General features: G+C 38.7%; 1 long non-coding RNA gene across 2 annotated transcripts in view; it reads right to left on the bottom strand.

Moving 5' to 3' along the window:
• Positions 1-14,482, bottom strand: part of LOC138118776 (uncharacterized) — a 40,629-nt gene extending 26,147 nt beyond the window's left edge. For both annotated transcript variants that reach the window (XR_011155283.1, XR_011155284.1), the window contains exon 1: positions 14,432-14,482. This is a non-coding gene — a long non-coding RNA (uncharacterized lncRNA). The remainder of the gene's footprint in view (positions 1-14,431) is intronic.
• Positions 14,483-15,038: the final 556 nt, after the last annotated feature.

The raw sequence follows: 15,038 nt of genomic DNA, 5'->3' as shown, positions 1-15,038 counted from the left end.
ATTGTCATTATGAACTTAATGTAGAGGTTCTTAACTTTAATTTTTGCCAGGGTGACACTGTTGTTTCTTTGCTGCAGCACTCTTAAGTAGACTGAAGAGTTCTACATATATTTTCCTCTCTGCTGGCATTCTTAAGTTTCCCTGAATGGCATTGCTGACAGACCACTCAGTCTCTTAACTCTCCCTCCATGCCTCAAAGATCAATTTAAGCCCAAATATACTAATTAAATTTTCTAGCTTAGTAATTCTTGGGTTTGGACTAGCTATTACATTTTCCTGACATAAACACGTACCTCTGTTTGTGTGTTTTTAAGGATGCCAATATGTATTCTCAAAACCGTTTTCTTCCAGGCTTAGTATTTTGTGTGGGGGGTAACAAAAACTGCTTAATTAACATAACAGAGTTTGCAAGGGATAGCTGAAAGCTGGTTGTGAAGCAGTTTGTCCTCACAGCAATTTGTATATAAGGACACACATTAAACATATGGGTAGGGAAAAATCATAATGCTCTAGGCAAGGCTTTGCTGTGGAATAAAGATCCATCTCCTTCTGCACAGAAACACAATAGTTTCCTAACATCACGACATTCCAAGAGAGAATTGGAGCATATACTATTCAATTTTACAAAACTGTTGAATTGTGCACTTTAGACAGTAAAAATGGACAGCAAGATAGACAGATTTTTTATTCCAGCAAAATTATTTTGTGTTGATATTCCGTGTCCATGATGCATCCAAATAGCTGCCCTGGGGCAAGACCCCAGTGCAATCAAGCTGTCAGATTTAACATATATATTCTATGAAAATAACTTTAATAAACAAATTAAAGATCATGACTACTTGCAGAGAAGGCTATTTGCTCTTTTACTGGCAGTTCAGGCATTTTTTACCTCTAGCAGGTAGCCATCAGATATTTGGAGCATTAGTTTCATCACCAGCAGGATAAACAAAATAATGCTCCCCAGCCTTTAAATCCTTCTCCTGTCTATGCCTTAACAAATTCAAGACATATCAACTACTTGTACTGTCAGCATGGTAGATGGAGTATGAGTGCTGTCAATTTGTTGGAATAAACCATTCTGTGCACACAGATCCCAGAATGCAGCTTCAGGTTTACCTGAAGTGAATAAAAAAAGTTTTGGTGAAATGAATATCTAACTTAGCAAAGTGTAAATTTCATGCCACAAAAATAATATTTTCTTATTGTAGAGCATTTACATGCTCTTAATTCATTTGCATCACAAAGGAATAAAATTATTTTAAAGAAATAGTCCCTCAACATCTTAAGGTGCTGGATTCTGCTGTTGTTCTGCCTAAGCTGATACAACTCAGCTGGAAATAAAATGTAACTTAAAAATAGAGTATTTTCATTTCTCAGTTGCTATAATTTTCCAGCAACAAATATCCAGCTGTACTGTATTTCTCCGGGCACTCAAAGGAGAACAAAGGCATGAATTGTAGGTGGGATGTAAGAATTTCCCAACACTAGGTATTTGGGCTTTGTTGGTTTATAGATGGAAAAGTACGGACAGTGAATAGCAGTAAAGTTTTGTTTTCTGGAACAAAACATGGAGTCAGATTCCCAAAGCACTCGCCTTTCTCGGAGAAATGAGGAAACTGGAGCAATAACAGCCACATCCTGTAGGTTCAATGGACAGCAATGGTGCAGAGCCCTCAGTCATTTGGATGTTGTTATGGAAACTACAAAATCAGAGATCCAACAATTGCAGGCATCAGTAAAAAATGCCATTTTCCTCCAAATTCATTTTCGTTGGTCACTCTTCTCAACGCTAAAAATCAATAGGTACTCAATAAAGAAGCCACATCCGTTCCTTTCCATGTCCTGCAACCCATGGCTTATATTTGATACCAGACTAATGTAAAACCTTATTTCCTCTTCTGTGTAATACTGTCAAAACATTTTAATTCTAGGCTCAAACACAGCTTTCTAAATAACCGGCATTTGTTTTTTCTTGTTCTGAAATTAGAATAGTCTATGTCAAAATGACAGTCTAGCAATTAAGGCATTACTCAACATCACTAAGATTACAAGGATCATATCCTTAGTATGTCTATTTGAGGCATGAATTTGCATGAAATAGAATAAAAGAAGTAACAGTTCAACCAAACTGCTGAACACATACTTAACTTTAAATGCATTCTTAAATACTGTACAGCATTTAGGCCACAAAAATATAACCAAGTCTTATTCTGCAGCAATATCCAGTTTACAAATTAGTGCCCTATAAAATCAATTTACAGTAAGAGGCATAGTAAAACACAGGCAATATAGACTTTAATTAAAGCAAGACTGTAATGATGTCATCAGTAAACCACAGTTTGTGCTTTGTAAATAGCAATTACTCCAGAACTGCAGAATTATTAACTTAATCCTATTTATCTGCTCCTTGGTATAAAGTTTTCCTGTTTAAGCTGTGAGTTACAGTCCATCATGACTTTAAACAGCATAAGCATAACAGGGACATCTAAATTCAATCATACACAGAAAATAAATAGAGGCCAGTTTCTACCTCAGTCACATTGTAAATATCGGGTAACTGATTTCACAGGGATGAATTGCAGAACAATGCAAAACACAGAGAGTAGCAGAATTCTTATTAATTGCTATTCCCCTTAAACCAGTATTGATTCCAAATGCTTACATACATTGGGTCACATCTATGGATGAAAACTTCCTGATGTTCTGTCTGTGTGTGAACATGTGTACAAATGTCACACTTTGATAATTTTGTGTCTAATTAATGCACAACTTGCAAACCCATAGCTTCTAATTAAAGTTCTTTGTCATTAGAGACACGCTTCCAAGACACTTCACAAATATGTCCAATTTCATCTGCAAAGAATGACAGACCATAAGCAGCACATTAAGTAATTTGAAAATCACTTGGGGAAAAAAATCAAAACTTAATTACCAAGTTCAAATTATTGAAATTGCTCATGCCAGTGTTAAAAAAAACCCCACAAACCCTCGAAATTCTCCAACAGAAAATATTGACCACTAGTGTAAAGCTAATCTAAGAAATACAATTTGTCTTGAGGCTTTTCTTAAGAAAGCAATAATTTAAAACTGTGCTGGTCCCCAATAAGTAAAACTCCAAGACAGTTTTGATCCATTGATGAATCCTTCCTAATATGTTCCCTGAGGTACAGTTTTCCTAAATCTATTAGACATTTACAGTCTTTCAGGATGTGCTGCCTGAGCTGCTCTATCACACTGTATTAACTTGACAAGGTAATGCAGCACTATCTTTTATTTCCATGGAAAGAACGAAGGTTTGACCTTGGAACTACTAACAACAGTTTATTACCTCTAACCTTACTAGAGGGACATGCTGACATATTCCTGCAAATTATTACCCCTGACATATGATACACATTAGATGCATAGAGGAAGTTATATAGGGGGTTACTCAGGGCAAGATCCCAAAATCACAGTATTATTTCTACCTAATACCCAATTCTCCAAAGAAAGGCAAAACAAAACAAAAGCAGTCCATGATGGTCTAGTAATTTATGAAACAGCTACCAAAAACCCCCCAAGTCTCATGTGTTGCTTACTGACTTCTCTAGGCTCTCTATCAGTATGGAATCATGGCACTGACTCCTCTTGAACCCCAGATACAATCATTCCTCTTCCAATACACACACTTACATGTTCGTGGTGGTAAAAGGAATGTCCAGGCCCTTCTCCCCTGTTGTGCAGTGCCCTCTGGAAGAGTACCCTGAGTATTACTGCACTGATAAAAAGATCCCAGCTACACTGAGCACAGTTGTAAACCCTCCCATGCAACAGATTTTGTGAGTTTATGCATCACAGTAAGCTTCCAGGAAAAAGAGTTATTTGTGCATTAATCTTCATCTTAATAACCCCTTTGCGCCAAATAAATTAGCTATACTTAGCTGTGTCATAAGACGTTATACTGCAATGTGCTGGAAGGAAAGCTGCTCTTCCATTTTTCTTTTTCAGAATTACTCTCCACTGCAATGTTTATCAGGGAGCCAATGCAAAGTGTGACTACTCAGCACAGGGGCACAACTAAAACAAGGGTTATTTTTCACCCTTTTGATATTTTTCTAGGGACAAATTTATGGATACTACTTAAAAATATACCTTAAAGTAACTAAACCCAGAATAATTTAAAATGTTTGTAACTGAAAAATTCTACTTCTGAGATATTTCAACCTGCAGTTTAGGATGTATTGTTCTTTCTTTGTTCAGAGGTTTTGTAATCACTATTTTACAGCATTTTAGGATGCCTTTTAATGAGTTTTTGCCTAAATAATGAACGCTAAGTGACTGGAAGCCCCTGGGACTTGTTAGAGATCAAGCAATAACAGCAAGCAAGGCACAATGTCTCCAACCAGCACACCAAGCTCTGCTCCAGGTGACATCCACTGAAACTAGAAGTGTCTGCTTAAATTAAATCCTGCAGAGATATTCATCTGCTGCAAGTTAAGCATGTATATATTACTGCTGTAATATATGGGATTTGTCTCTTGCCTGGAGTACATGCACTAAGTCCTTGCAGTATTAAGGCTTTATTTTGGATTTATATCATTATGACAAAGGGCAGAATTAGTCTCAGTATTATTTAGCACAGATGTATATAGTGAAAGTAGAAAGGCCACAGCTATGAAAGCTTTTCTTGATCTACTACAACTCCCTGAGACTTCAAACACCCATAGCAGGATTCAGACTCCATCCAGGTATCCAACTGATTAAAGCTACTAATTTTGTAAAAAATTAATTACAACCAAATGAAAGAACTCTCTGAACATATGGTTTTGAGATTTGCCAACATCCAAGGCCAATTTATTTCTTGTTAATCTACGTATGTAAGATTTCTGAGACAGTGCGTAAATCTCCTTTAGAGAGGTTGGAGTCAAGAGTTGAGAATGAAAAAGCAAGATGTGACATTGTTCAATGAATGTCACAAAGCAAAGTTTCTCTTGTCATATAAAAGAAGTATGGAGACTCCAAGCTAACTTTTCTTTGCCATGCATTTTAGAAATAAATGTAATTGGAAACTTTTTTTAATTGCAAACATCCTTCCTTGCTGGCTTTGTTCTTGTCACCAAAGCAACAAACACATTTTATTCTTGACAAGTCTCTCAGAATTTGGAACGCTTTCTGGTGTTTTTGTTTTCTTTCTTGCACACTAGAGTAATTCTTTGGCTGCTACTGTGATCAACAAAGATCGTTGGATTCAGGTGAAACCAAGAACAATCGACCACCGTGCAATAGCAACTTCCTTCCCTGTCTTCTCCCTGAAACTAATGAAGAAACTTCCATGGATAAGGTCAGAATTTTACCTCAGCTTGTGAGGCAGCTGTTTCTCTAAGGTTTGATGAAGCAATGTTGGTTTATATTGCAAACTCCCAATAATTTTTAAAGCTAAATCACATACACAAACAATTTTTTTTAGTTAGCATATTAACATAACTATTATTTCTATTGGAAAGCAACACTGAACATTAAGAAAAATGTAATTTGGGATAGCAAAAAGTCTATTTACAGATTATTTTCTAAATAAGCGATGTCTTCTATGGACAGAGAGGCCATTGCATTTTTAGGTAAAGAATGTAAAGACCAGTTACCAACTGGGATGGTCTGAGTGGATGGATCAGGAAACCTAAGCTGCTGAACACTGGCAATAAAATAAAACAAGTTAAACTCAGTGGTGATTATCTCATTTCAGATGTTAAAAATCTCTTCAGTTCCAAACTCCAGCACACTAGAGTTCACATTACTCAGGAATTATGACATCCACAAAGGGATTTATCATTCTTCAGTTTATGTTCTCTAATTTCACACTTTCAGTTGCCTCAGCTGAGCTTTTTCTAGTGTCACCATAGAGATGCAAATTCACTGTTGACAACCTCTACTCTTATTTGTGGTCTGAAATAATTTAGCATCACTTTTCAGCTGTGGACTTTTTACTTCCCAAAGCATGCTTTTCCTGACAGATGAAAGATGTATCAGAATGTCATTCTCCAGGAAAGATCCTAAATAACATCACACCTAAAAATAGATCTGACAAAGTTCCCCCAAACACACACTTCCACACACCTTTCAACCCAATGATGATTTTTTGAAGTTTGTTTCAGTTTATCATTCCAACCTAAAGGGCTGAACATCAGATAACCCACTTGTTTTTAAAACCATAATCAGGCAAGATATTATGGCCAAATGAAGTACATTAAACGAAACAATGGGAGATTATCTGTCAAGGCTGTGATGTCATCCACAGCATCAGCACTCCTGTTCAATATCTGTTTTCCATAAAAAACAGATCAATCAGCACTGATTGTTAATTTTGTTTCTGCTGTTTCCATCTTAAGCAGTCTGTTAAGTGCATGAGAACTGATCTTCAATTAACATGTCTGGGATTACTTGTGGCGTCATTAACTTTTAAATATTTACACAACATTGGGTTTTCTTTCCAGTTTTCTGGAAATTTTATTGCTAAAGAGACACTGACAGTTCATAGATCTTGTTCAACAGATGTTATAAGAATCCATGGTATATCCAGGCATTATGTAATATAAAATAATATTTATATTATTCAAGCATTATAAATTTGAAGGTATTTTGCATTCATCTTGGTGACTCTTTTAAAGTATTAATTTTGACTAACAAAGAAATATATTGGTATTTCTCTACAAACACAGAAGAAAAATATGCAATCTCTCATCAGTTCCTTTTGCCCTTGTTATTTTTATTTAGGCTTTTAAGGTTATAAATTTCATAACTGAGTTCAGTTGTGTGTGAATGAATCCAAGTTACAACTCAATATTGAAGTTTCACCCTTATCTACTTAATTTTCATCCTTGTGAGGGGGCTTGAAAAGCTCCTCTATAAGACTGTCAGGAAAAGCAATGATAAACATTCTCAGCAAAACAAAGCAGCTCTTATTCTCATCCTACATAGTGTCTCTGATCTGGAATCCACTACAGTTCTGGGGGAGAAAAAATGGTAACAACACATAACTTTGTTTTTTTCCTTTGGTTTTCTCACCCTAACAGTGAAAACCAGAAGTAGTGACACTAAAATGTATAGGGCTGCAGCAGGTGAATAAACATGCTGGATCAGAATTAAGTTCTGTCTCCTTAGGGAGATCCAGACTAAGCTGAACTTTAGTTACTTCACTGTTAAGGCAACAGGAGTCCTGTTCTGATCACTGAGTGCTAGTCACCTCACTGGGTAGTTTGTACCTTTTCCTCTTGGACCTATGAGAACCCTGTGGAGCTGCTCCCAAAGGGAGGTCATATTAGAGTCATCTTGGAATACTTAAAACCTGAAGATACGCATACAAAATCAGGAATGAGATCAGATTTAAATACTAATTGAAGATTTATAGATTTTTTTACAGTATATTCATTAAAAGAGCAAAGAGGCTGCAGCGTTATTGTATTGCAAATGCCACTCAGTTTAAAGTTTATAGTTTTCGTTATTTTGCTAAACTCATTACTAAAACAAAAATCTCCAATCTCTTGCTGTACTAAAACTCTGTATTAGTAGGATCACATGTATGTATAAACCAGCTACAAGAATCAGATCATATTAGAGCTCACTAACAATTATTTTAAAAGTGCATTTATATTCATCCCATAGAAGCATAGTGGATTTTTTCCATTACTGTGAATTATTTACATCAGAAGTGTTGATTCACGAAGCTGGGGTTTCATCAAACTTGACCTATGTGAAATGCATGCACCTGATGGAGTTCTCTGAACTATTGATTCTCCTGCATCCATCAGTCTCACACTCACTGTGCTCCGAGTACTCTCTGAAGAATAATGCTGGCATCTGGTTTAAGTATAAGCTTTCTAAATTACTGCATAGATGCATTACAAAGTAGTTAAGAAAAATCAATGGTTTCTGTGTAAATAACCACAAAGCTTTCCTACTTTCTTTAAAACATAAATTTCTTCAATAAAGATTGTTTTATTTTATTTTTACTCCAATATTTCTCCTTTACATCAGCTATGCTGTCAAAGCTATCCTGATATTCTGCTGCTGTTTAAATTTATCACTGGTGTGAACTCATTGGTTGTGGGTGTTTTTTTCCAAGGAATATGCATTTCATATTGTATGTATTACTGAAAACTAATAGTGAAAAGTGAGATTTGGATTCTGAATCAAGACCTTAGACACATTTAAATACATTTTCATTGCTTTCCTAAAAATGGTGCAAGGGTGTCACCCAAGTGGATCACTTAGAAAATATTTCAGATTAGCCTTTAAAAATAACATTTAATTGCTGTGGAAATTAAGATAAAATGTCTGTAATTAGTATGCACTCTTCCCTTCTGAGCACAGAGCAGCAATAATAACCTTGAGCTAAAACTGTAAGAATGGTGAAATGTACTGTCCGTGCCCAAGCCTGGATTTCTACAAAATTAATTTCTGTTAGCAGAATCATGATAAGAGACCTGTGGAAAGGAAAGCTCTTCAGTGCTAATCTGAACTCTTGTCCTGTCTTGAACAGATTCAAAGATATATTATAATTGCTTTTGATCATCTTAAAAAAAAAAAAAAAAAAAAAAAAAAGAAAGAAAAGAAGAAAAAAGAAAAAAACGTGGAAGAAAAGCAATAATCACAGAACTGAGAAGAACCAGTAGAAAAAGCTGTGAAGCACTGTGTAGATGCCAGTGGAATAACAGTCAGTCAAGAGAAGGGCTGAGCTGATGTACACAAGATACAGCCAAGGAGAACAGTGATGACAAATAAATTATTTTGGCTGCTAAATATAAGAACCTGCTGGTCAGAATCTCTGCACCAGATATCTGGCAAAAAATATTTTGGGACAACATTAATTTTATGCCAAAATAGCAGTACTTGTAAAAACCATCTGGCACAGTGGCTCACTCACATTAACCCTCTTACTTTATCTCCCTGAACCAACAGTCTGGTCCATTTTTTATTTTTGTAATCCAGAGTTACAGGAGCTAAAATTGATGTCTCAACTTCAGTCATCAGTAAATATGGAAAATTCTTGGATACACAAGTGTTCAGGCCCAAAAGGCTAATAAAGCCAAAATGTCATTAAAAGACAAGCCATGGTCTCATTATGGCAGAAAAGTATCTGGTGAAATCTCCACAGTGGCAGATTCCTCTGGATTTGAATCTTAATTTAAAATATTACTAATCAATATATGTTCATGTCTTATGGAGGAAAAAGTAATTTATAGCTAAGGTGACCAATCACTGAAAATACCTTCTATTTATTCTTTAAAGATCACTTTGCCACTTCATGACCTGTTTATTTTTATATGATGGGCAAATTGTAGACTATGGTAGCAGCAATGTGGCCAAGATATTCGGTTTTCTCCCCTTTAGTAAGTGGAACTGCTCAAACCCTGGTGGTAATTGTTTTCATCCTCCTTCTTGTTATCTGTTTATCACGCTGGGATTTTGCTTCTAAGGCTTTTCCATTTGAGTCATGTCAATCAATTCAGAAAAATGTAGGGTTGTAATAATGAACTAACTCATCACATCTAGCACTTTGCATTTCTCAATTACAGGATCTCAAGAATATGCTATTTTTTGGAATATGATCTCCATGTATACATTTAACACTGTTCTTCACTATAATAATGTAATCCTGTCACAAAGTGTCTAACAGATGTCTTTGCTTAGTTAAGACAAGGTGTTTATACTGCATCTGAAAATAACCCATACTCCTGACAAAAACAGTCTTCTTCACTGTTCAGGGACTGCAAGACTTTGTGAATAAGGATATGGAAGACAATAACCAGTTCACTAATCACTGACCTAGCACCCTCTCTGGGAGAGACCATGGGCATATTACAGAATCTTAGCCAGGAAATTCAGAAAATTGTAATCAACAGAAATCACAATGGATCTTGCATAGGGTACAAGGACTTCAGTTTAGGATTTTGTGGGGTTTTTTATTTGCTGGGGTTTTCATCCAAAAGCTGTTGAAAAATGGAAACCACCATGAAATCTAATCTTGTTTCAAAGTGTTTTAACATTTTACGCCCTACCTGAAACATGTCCTGCAGAAGCAGTACTTTTTAATGTTGTGAATGGGTTTTGGTTTAGTTCCATGAAAAAAAAAGGAGAGGGGTGAAAAAAGAATGCAGCTAACACCGCACTCCCTACAGTCTGATGTATTCTCTGGAAGTCTTCTGCCTAGTGTGCTCAAGTGTAAGCTGATGTCTTAATGCATTTCGCTGCTAATATTCAGCTGCAATTCAGTAGACTTCTTTTTTACTTATGGTTTCAGATTCTGCTTCATTTATTTTTTCCTGATCAACTAGAAAGTTGAGGAAGTCCCCAAGATGGCACTCTTAAGTACAAAGGTTAAGTTCAACGGACACATTTAGTCTTTGTCCAAAGTCTGCCCCAGTATTTACGGGCAATTTCAGACAGTTCTCAAAGTGCTCAGGTCACTCATGCCTGGGGCATCATCAGAATCATGAAAGGGCGATCCCGGCAACCCATGGCTGGGTAGCCAGACCCACTGGTGTTTGAAGGCACAGACTTCTTAAGAGAAGATCTCTCTCTACATTCTACACCAACTTGTGTGGAGTAGAATCATTATAGCCCCTGTAGACTTCCTCTGGCAGGCTCTGAGAATGTTTTCAAACGTCTACATTTCAAAAACGCAGAACCTGTTGTCTTGATCCTTTATGTTACTTCGCTAACTCTCTACTCCATAAAACACAGCAGGGCAACATGGCTGGGTCATTGTGAATTTCTTCTGACAGCTAAATGGGAAAGCCTATCGTTACCTTGGGATAATACAGGAGATGGGATAATTCAGAAACCACGTTAGCCCCTTGTCCTGACTGCACAGACATTGCTTCCATAAGCTTAACTGTATTTGAGCATAAATACAGCTGTGCTACAGCTCTAGCAGGATCCTTCTCAGGCTCACAAAAGCCATGAAACATTTCAATATATTCATTCTGCCCTCATCTTTTACCGCTGTGCCTTAGAACTGTGCCTCGCCTGTTCCCACTCTCCTGAGCACAATCATATTAAGCAGCAAGAGAAGGAATTTAGCTCTGAATTTGCTCACATTTCTGAATTTAAAATCAGACCTAAGAGGTACATAAATCTAATTCTAATTTCTTTTATGTAAATTCAAACCACATGGAGAAAACAAAAATTTGTCATTCTGTTTGTTTGGGGGCTTTATAAACTGACACAATATTAAGTTATTTAAGCCCAGTAAAATTTAATGGGAGTTATTCTTGTTCTTGCAACAGCATTTGCTGCAGGAGATACTTCCAGACGTGTGGTGAAGTCATTGCCCAATGTCTCCCCTGAGACTTCCAGCATATAATGGGATACTTTTTCCCTTGTCTTCCAATGTTTCTTACTGACGTAGAAGCATATTTACTTGATAAAAGCAGAGCAGCTGGATAGTGTCCCTTGGGAATATAATCTTGTTAGGGAAGATTTTAGCCCCCTCCCAAAAGTTCATTGAATTCAGGTTGATTTAATATGCTGAAAAAAAATTCCCACCTGAAAGAAAGTTATTTTCTACTTGCAAAGTCATTGTTTTCTAAAGCACTGTCCCTCTTGGGAGAAAAGGAAAGGCACTATAAAAACCCTCTGGGACTATCATGTGGTAGTCAATAAAATTGCTTGTCCCGAGTTTTGCACTTTAAGCTTTTGAGTGGAGGAAAATGGAAGTGTAGGAACAACCCATTAAACTGTTTTCAGGATTCCAACAAGATCTATACCTTCTATCCAGGGAATTAAAACTATTAATTTTTCTACATTACTTATGATGAAGACCTTACTAGAATACTAACTTTTATTTTGCTTGTCATAATGTCTCTATTGCTCTCCATCTAATTTTCAAAGGTTTTGGTAAAGACTTTTTCTTTACCAGTTAAATTTTCCAGGTAGAGTAAATCATCATCAAAAAAAGTGCGCTGACGAAAAACACCGCATAAAAAAAAATTCCTGATTAATTTTGTTGGGTTTTTTTTCTCTAATAGAAGAGAATGCAATACAATTACTTGGCTTACAGGACTAAAACAGCCAAACAAAGCATAACAATTACTTGGCTAAAAACCATCACATTTGGTATTATCTAGACCCCAGTTGGGTACCACCCATCAATGACTCCAAGAACCAGAGACTGCATGAGGAGATACAGCAGATCGCAACAACCTGCTGCATTGCTCAAAAACAAACAAAAAACCAAACAATGCCCCCAAACAAATAAAGCCTTAAAAAGCCTATAAAATTATATGCATATGAGAATGCTCTGTCTATAGGAGTGCAGCTAAGTCCAATGGTTAGAGTCAATAAGCTGTATCCCAGAAGATAGAAAGTATTGTAAAAAACATTGCTGAGATTTTCCTGTGGAAGTAGTTCCATGACTCCACTTTCTTGGCTAGAAGGCCGCCTTTCATTAAATGGCCTCTCTTGAGTAGTGGAGCCTTTTCCTCCTTTCTCTTTTGTCTCATTATCTCACTGCATTTACACCTCATTTCAAAACACAAAAGTAATTGATAAAAAGACTTTTAACCTTCTTGTTTTCCACCTTTAAATAAAACTAACTACGTTGCTTCTTTTGTTCCTGCGCTTACTTTTAAAATTCCTGAAAATCCATCCCGTCCTTTTTTTCTGTCTTTATGACCGTCAGATTTGTTGTTTCTGCTTTTTCAGGTGAGAGAGCTGTTTTCCTCCCAATATTCTGCATGCACGCAGGAGGGAGAAGTGGTAAAAAGCTTTCACTAATCTAGATAACAAGATTTCAGGTAATTTTTTCAGGTATGAACACTATTAAGTATGTTTACTGTAACCACGGTAAATAGAAAAAAAAAAACCCAACCATGAATGTTCTCCTCTTAAACATGCTCATTGTTAAAAGTAAGGAAATAACAAACTGCAAACATTCCTCCCAAAATGTCAAGTATAAAAGACACAACCATATTTAAATAAGAAAGCAAGACCTGAGTGATGAAAATAGGTTACTTTCCTATGTTTATGTTTGTAGGTTACCTTCCTATGTTTATGTTTGTAAGTTACCTTCCTATGCTTGTTTGCATGCTGAACAGATTGAAAGGCTACGAGGAAAACATGTTAATTTCAAAGTGAAACAAACTTTCACTGAAATTGAGCAATGTTAGAGAAATGAGCATTTCTCCTGTGTAGCACCTTGGTTTTAACAGTTTGACAATGACTCTTTCACCAGACTTTTGACAATACCATCATAACCACTGCAAATTGCCCCCCTTAGAACTTGCGAGGAAGCACTGAGGACTTTCTTAGATATCAAACTAAATTTGAAATCCTAAATTGAAATTTCCTTGAGCAGCCCCATGCTCCTTTGTTAACGGTGCTTAAAAAAATACCAAAATAAAACTGCCCAACACACAATTAAATATATTTTCCATTTCCAGTTAAGGTAAATCAGTCCCACCCAAAATTACTGGTTAAGTAAAAAGGGTTTTTTTCATGCTGCAGTAAAATAACTACTGTTAATGGTGCAATGGGAGTTAAAAACAGATTGTTACTTCCTTGAGGTCAGTTCTGAACACAATCTGGGTTCAGTTTGCATTGTTCTCAGAACGGACGTATTGCAGGGAAAATCATAAGCACTGAGTCCTGATATGTGTAGATAATTATTAATGTGGTCTATGCACAAAAAAAGGAAAGTGTGACGTGAGAGGCACAACAGAATCGCTATTTTCACTTTATTTACCACAAGGAAGAGGCGGCTGGTGAATACACCTCATATCTTGTACCACGAAAAGATGCCACAATAAGGAGGATTTAACTACAGCAACTTCTTGAACACAGGAACAAGCTGGCACATAGAGGGATAAAGGGTGGGCAGACAAGAAATGTCATAAAACTTAATAACCTGTTGGATACTCGAGGAAGCAGGGACTGGCGTAGGAGGGAATCTGGCAGACAGATGTACCCGTGAGATAAAAACGGAGCGTCGGGAGGAAAAGCTGCCCAGCAGCTCTGGATGCTGACGGATGCAATGGCACCTGAGGGGCAGGTGCTGGGCACAGGAGACATTGCCAGGGAAACCATTCACCTTGCTGGAGCCAGGGAAAGTATTCACCTGTGCTGGGGTGTAAACTGTGAAGCTGCTTTACCTTTATTTTATGCTGTAAAATAACAAAGGCTTGAGAAAAAAGTGCTTTCTTGGGTAACACACCTCTGTCAGACACCCATCACACCGGCAGTTAGTAACACAAATGACCTTACGTTTGATGTGATAATGTACAGTGTTTGCTGCACGGCTCCATCATCACACACCGCCTGTCAGAAAGGCAGAAGGAGCAAGAGCCAACCTCCAACTTTGGCTCTGCCAACCTGCAGCCCTCAGGGGCACAACCGCCCCGCGCTCAGGAACGCGGCAGCACCGCACACCTCAGCGCGCAGCGACGGGGTTAACTCGCACCTCGGGGCTCCCTTGGCTCTGTCACCGCATTCCTGCTCCTCGCCCGCCGGCGCACGGGAAGCGCGGCCGCCGCGGGCGTGCCCGGGATGAGGAGGCGGCGGCCCGGCCTGTCCGGGCGGGCCCGGTGTGTCCCCGCCCGCGGCATCGCCGCGCGGGCATAGGGGGCGCTGTGAGCGCGGGGACGCGGCGGCGGAGCGCCCCGCCGGGACTACGGGAACGGGATGGGAGCGGGAACGGGGACGGGAACGGGAACGGGGACAAGCGACGGCGACCGGGGGCCGCGTCCCCTCAGGCCGGCGCGTGCGGGGTGGTGTGGGGGGGGGGGGGGGGAGGAAGGGGGGCGCGAGACACAGCGCCGCTCCCGCCTTTGCGCGGCCGCGCTGCGCGCGCGCGCTGGCCGCCCGCTCGCCCGCCCAATGAACGGCCCGGCCGCGGGGAGCGCAGGTCCCGCTGCGCCGGCAGCATGTGAGGGGATGGGGGCTGAGGGGATGGGGATGGCGGTGTTTGCGTCCCCTCTCCCGCGGCTGCGGAACCTGTACTGAAACCACCCCCCCTTCCCGCCCCGCACCGCCCAGTCCCGACAGTGGCACACACGTACACATACACA

Source organism: Aphelocoma coerulescens, chromosome 14 (genome assembly GCF_041296385.1).
Source record: "Aphelocoma coerulescens isolate FSJ_1873_10779 chromosome 14, UR_Acoe_1.0, whole genome shotgun sequence".
Taxonomy (NCBI): Eukaryota; Metazoa; Chordata; class Aves; order Passeriformes; family Corvidae; genus Aphelocoma; species Aphelocoma coerulescens.
The sequence above is the reverse complement of the archived record's forward strand: the minus strand, read 5'-3'. Positions and strand labels throughout refer to the sequence as shown.